The 6,228-nt window shown below is 40.3% G+C and overlaps 1 non-coding gene across 1 annotated transcript; it reads left to right on the top strand.

Moving 5' to 3' along the window:
* Window positions 1–5,042: 5,042 nt before the first annotated feature.
* LOC116477738 (U6atac minor spliceosomal RNA) lies at window positions 5,043–5,168 on the top strand. Its single transcript, XR_004250625.1, has one exon. It is a non-coding gene; the product is annotated as a U6atac minor spliceosomal RNA (small nuclear RNA).
* The last annotated feature ends 1,060 nt before the right edge of the window (window positions 5,169–6,228 follow it).

The following is a 6,228-nucleotide window of genomic DNA, read 5'->3' as shown; positions in this document are numbered from 1 at the left end:
GACTTCAAACTATACTACAAGGCTACAGTAACCAAAACAGCAAGGTACTGGTACCACAACAGAGACATAGATCAATGGAACAGAACAGAGCCCTCAGAAATTATGCCACATATCTAGAACTATCTGATCTTTGACAAACCTGACAAAAACAAGAAATGGGGAAAGGGTTCCCTATTTAATAAATGGTACTGGGAAAACTGGCTAGCCATATGTAGAAAGCTGAAACTGGATCCCTTCCTTACACCTTATACAAAAATTAATTCAAGATGGATTAAAGACTTAAATGTTAGACCTAAAACCATTAAAATCCTACAAGAAAACCTAAGCAATACCATTCAGGCGTGGGCAAGGACTTCATGTCTGAAACACCAAAAGCAATGGCAACAAAAGCCAAAATTGACAAATGGGATCTAATTAAACTCAAGAGCTTCTGCACAGCAAAAGAAACTACCATCAGAGTGAACAGGCAACCCACAGAATGGGAGAAAATTTTTGCAACCTACTCATCTGACAAAGGGCTAATATCCAGAATCTACAAAGAACTCAGACAAATTTACAAGAAAAAAAAACCCATCAATAAGTGGGTGAAGGATATGAACGGATACTTCTCGAAAGAAGACATTAATGCAGCCAAAAGACACATGAATAAATGCTCATCATCACTGGCCATCAGAGAAATGCAAATCAAAACCACAGTGAGATACCATCTCACACCAGTTAGAATGGCCATCATTAAAAAATCAGGAAACAACAGGTGCTGGAGAGGATGTGGAGAAATAGGAACACTTTTACACTGTTGGTGGGACTGTAAACTAGTTCAACCATCGTGGAAGTCAGTGTGGCAATTCCTCAGGGATCTAGAACTAGAAATACCATTTGACCCAGCCATCCCATTACTGGGTATATACCCAAAGGACTATAAGTCATGCTGCTATAAAGACACATGCACACGTATGTTTATTGTGGCACTATTCACAATAGCAAAGACTTGGAACCAACCCAAATGTCCAACAACAATAGACTGGATTAAGAAAATGTGGCACATATACACCATGGAATACTATGCAGCCATAAAAAATGATGAGTTCATGTCCTTTGTAGGGACATGGATGAAACTGGAAATCATCATTCTCAGTAAACTATCGCAAGGACAAAAAACCAAACACCGCATGTTCTCACTCATAGGTGGGAATTGAACAATGAGAACTCATGGACACAGGAAGGGGAACATCACACTCCGGGGACTGTTGTGGGGTTGGGGGAGGGGGGAGGGACAGCATTAGGAGATATATCTAATGCTAAATGACGAGTTAATGGGTGCAGGAAATCAACATGGCACATGGATACATATGTAACAAACCTGCACATTGTGCACATGTACCCTAAAACCTAAAGTATAATAATAAAAAAAAAAGTTACTGTAAAATAACCATAAATAAATGTCTGGGATTCATATATCCCATCTACTATTCCCTCACAAATTTGATTAATAAACCTCTGCAGCCACCAGCCTCCCTCCCTCCTTCTCCATTTTAGGACTCAGTAATATCTAGCTAACATCAGAGACTTGGGTTCAAATTCAGACTGAGTTCCTTATTACTGTTTACTACATACCCTTGAGCACGATATTTAACCTCATTAAGACTCAGTGTCCTCACTTGTCCGTTGGGGGTTATAATAGCCAATAAGCAAGAAGGAAATGAGCTAAAGCATAAGAAGCATTCAGCACAGGGGCTGACACAAGTTCAGTTCAACAAGTATATGATAGATACCATGTTATTAATATTATTATTTTATTGATTCAAGAACCTACTAAGCACATTTTATGTTAGCCCTAAGAGGTAAAACCCTGCACCCCACATTGGGCAGGTGCTAATGATGATGCACGTCCACAGGCAGTTACCATACAGCATCATACATGCCATGCAGAATCGTGCAAGAGCTATGGCTGCACACCACTCAACACACATGTGTGAGACAAGGGAAAGTTCCCAGAAGAAGTGACACCTCAGCTGGCGGATGATTCAAGCAGAGAGAGAAGCACTGTTTCTAGGCATGGGAAAAGGCCTGGAAAAAATAGTTCAGACATAGAGTAGTTGGGAAGTTGCTCAAGGGAGCCTACTGCCTTGGCTTCCCAAAGTTCTAGGATTATAGGCATGAGCCACCATGCCTGGCCAAAGATTCTTTTTTTAAGGGATAAATCTATAACAACATTGGATGACAAGGAGGGGCATCATCAGTGCAATAGAAATGATGACAAAGACGTACTCAAAAAAGGAGTTTGATAAGAGGTGGGAACAATTCTGAGGGCACTCTACAATTGGGGGTTTGTTGGACATGGAGATAAGACAGAAACAAGGGCAAGGGTCAGGCTGCTTTGGAGGCCATTCAACCACTTTATCCTGGTTATGACAAAGAATAGCCACAGAATCTTCTGTTCCCTACAAGAAAAATGAATGGTAGCCCTTGGGTTGGTGTGGGCAGGGTGGGGCGGGGCAGTGCAGAGAAAAAGCAGTGTCCTGGATGGCCAACTACACCCAAGAGGAACAAGGAGCACCTCCCTATATGAGGAGACTTCTGGGTCCTTCCATCTCACATCACGTCCTTTCCCCACAGTTACTGGAGGCTGCTACAATAACAGATGCTAGCAGAGAAAGTTAAACCAAAGACAAAAGCACAACCAAGAATCACCAAATAGTTCAGCACAACCAACACCTTGATATATGAGCATCCATCTAAATATACAGAAGATCTACTTCCTAAGGAAATACAATAAATACAGCAAACTGAAAGTGGCTTTGAAAGAAATATAATAATATCTTCAGAAGCATTAAAAGGACATCATATAACAAAAAAGGAAGTGCTTGAAATAATTAAAACAAAAATATAACTGAAATAAAACTGAGTAGAAGAACTAAGTGGACAGAGGTGAAGAATAGACACAGCTGATAGGCAAATGAGTGACCTAGAGCACAGTTCCAAAGTCAAACTGATGGAAAGTGGAAGGAAATAAAGAATGAGAGAGTGGAGACAGCTAGTATAGACAACTTAAATTGTCTTAAATTGGGACTAGAAGAAAGATGAGAGAAGAGAGATAGAATGACATGGAATACTGGACATATATAGATTTCAAGAGTGTTGAATGATGGAGGAGAAGCATACTGGACAATAGAATAGTGCCGGGAGAGAAACAGTCAGGAAAGACAGTAGATACGAATAAAGTTTGTAAATTGGTGTCAGGAAATTGAGAGAGTTAACATTTACCACTTGATTTTTTTTTAACATGGGTGAGATGAGTTTTTCTTCCTCTTTCATTCCTACCTTCCACATCTAAGGTGACAGAAAGAGGATTTCTATTATGAGTAGAAGACAGTCTTTGAACATAATGAGATACCAAAGAAGAGGAATGTGTTAGCAGGAGATAAAACTTTATAATACCTGAGCTTTTTAAAAGATTTTTCTACTCTCAGTTCAGAGTACCACTTTTATCCTCCTTTCCTATCTTCTGGACCTATCCAATAGCAGAATTCTTGGGGAACAGAAAAGGACAATTATTCTAGAGACCCCTGCAACAAAGTAGACTGGGATTAGGATGAGAAAAAGAGGAGTTAAGAAGACCAAGGGATGGTGGGAGGGCTCAAGGAGGAGAGTCCAGAAGAGGTGCTCTGTGATGAAGGGGATGGCCATGTGGGCCCCATGAGAGTTTATAAATGAAAGCCCACCCACGTGAGTGGAGAATAAGATGGGGAGTAAAGGAAGCCCTTCCTAAATTCTCACCCTGTTATGGATATTATGAGTTAAATTATAGCTCAAAACTGAAGTAAGAACTGAATGGACTTTCTTTGCAGCTCTGTTTTGTGTTTTTCCAGCTGAGAAAGAGTGTAGGGCTTTCCCCCATCAATTAACAGCAGAGGCCTAAAGTTTTCTAGTGGAAAAAATCTTGTGTTGGAACAAATGCCCAACTTTCTTTTACTGTGTCTCTTACTGATTGTCACAGCCTTCTACCTCCAAGTTAAGAGGTAGAGTCATCAAGCTATATTTGGGGGCTCCTACTTGGGGTGTGCCCAGAGGTATCTAACAGAGTGTCCAGTACATTTGAAACTAAGTTAAGGGACAGTCCATCATGGCAGCCTAACTAGTCACAAGATGGTAACAAGAAAAGTGGGTCCAGGAGAAAGTGGTTTTGAGGTTTAGGATATCCAGACAGAAAGAGAAACAGTATAAATCATTTTGTGATCTTCTCATTGCAGCCAGTTAAGAAGACTGGAACCATGCCTTCTTCAAACACAACAGGTCAGTTCCTTTATTGCACTTCCCTACAATATACAGACATTGGCATGTAGAGCCTTATTATTGGAAAAATTATTTGTCCAATAATTGCTTTAAGTCTGGATCACTTCTATAAAGGGAAGACGAGAGCTGGTAGGGCAAAACTTGACCACATGCAATGGCTGCATCAGAACCAATGTGATGCCCTGTGATGATCAAGGGAAAAGGCATTGTTGCCTACGTTGAATAATACTAGGTAGAAAAAACTAAAGACTTTTGTTAGGAGCGCAAACTGGTTTTCCCAAGTGGGAGAAATTTGAACTGCAGAATGTGGAGAGTAAGAATGTGGAGCAAGAATAAAATGTATCAGAAAGTATAAAACAGAAAAGGGTTATGGAAATTTACTGCCTCTATCTTCAAGGTGATATGTAGGTTAAATGCTGAAAATGCATTTGCCTTGCTGCACAGTGGATTGGTGACCTTAAAGCAAGACTAAAGAATACTGAGAAATTTTATACCAAGCATTGGATCACCTAACAAGAGAGGCCAAAGAGACTTCTAATTATTTCACAAAATTATACAAATGTTATATAAGGCAGTAGAGAAAGGAAGCATGGAAGAAGACACAAGACACCAGATGTTGCTCATCAAGTGTTGCAGGTGAGCATTGACAGCAAAGGGAACATTAGCCAGCCTCTGGCTGCACACAGGACTAGTGCAGATTATCTGGGTGGCAAAAGGAACAGCTGAGGCTCTTTTAAAATTACTAGCAAGTGTTTTACAAAAAGAGAGAAGATTAGCATTCCCCTTGACAAGGATGGAAGAGGCCCTCGGGCCTCACAACACGCATACGGTTAAGGCATTGCCACCTACTTCGCAGCATCTAACCATCGTTTTTATGGAACAGAACAGAGCCCTCAGAAATAATACCACACATCTACAACCATCTGATCTTTGACAAACCTGACAAAAACAAGAAATGGGGAAAGGATTCCCTATTTAATAAATGGTGCTGGGAAAACTGGCTAGCCATATGTAGAAAGCTGAAACTGGATCCCTTCCTTACACCTTATACAAAAATGAATTCAAGATGGATTAAAGACTTACACGTTAGACCTAAAACCATAAAAACCCTAGAAGAAAACCTAGGCAATACCATTCAGGACACAGGCGTGGGCAAGGACTTCATGTCTAAAACACCAAAAGTAATGGCAACAAAAGCCAAAATTGACAAATGGGATCTAATTAAGCAAAAGAGCTTCTGCACAGCAAAAGAAACTACCATCAGAGTGAACAGGCAACCTACAGAATGGGAGAAAATTTTTGCAACCTACTCATCTGACAAAGGGCTAATATCCAGAATCTACAATGAACTCAAACAAATTTACAAGAAAAAAACAAACGACCCCATCAAAAAGTGGGCAAAGGACATGAACAGACACTTCTCAAAAGAAGACATTTATGCAGCCAAAAAACACATGCAAAAATGCTCATCATCACTGGCCATCAGAGAAATGCAAATCAAAACCACAATGAGATACCATCTCACACCAGTTAGAATGGCCATCATTAAAAAGTCAGGAAACAACAGGTGCTGGAGAGGATGTGGAGAAATAGGAACACTTTTACACTGTTGGTGGGACTGTAAACTAGTTCAACCATCGTGGAAGTCAGTGTGGCAATTCCTCAGGGATCTAGAACTAGAAATACCATTTGACCCAGCCATCCCATTACTGGGTATATACCCAAAGGACTATAAATCATGCTGCTATAAAGACACATGCACACGTATGTTTATTGTGGCACTATTCACAATAGCAAAGACTTGGAACCAACCCAAATGTCCAACAACAATAGACTGGATTAAGAAAATGTGGCACATATACACCATGGAATACTATGCAGCCATAAAAAATGATGAGTTCATGTCCTTTGTAGGGACATGGATGAAACTGGAAA

This window comes from Hylobates moloch, unplaced genomic scaffold (assembly GCF_009828535.3).
Source record: "Hylobates moloch isolate HMO894 unplaced genomic scaffold, HMol_V3 SCAFFOLD_2, whole genome shotgun sequence".
In the NCBI taxonomy this organism is placed as follows: Eukaryota; Metazoa; Chordata; class Mammalia; order Primates; family Hylobatidae; genus Hylobates; species Hylobates moloch.
The sequence above is the reverse complement of the archived record's forward strand: the minus strand, read 5'-3'. Positions and strand labels throughout refer to the sequence as shown.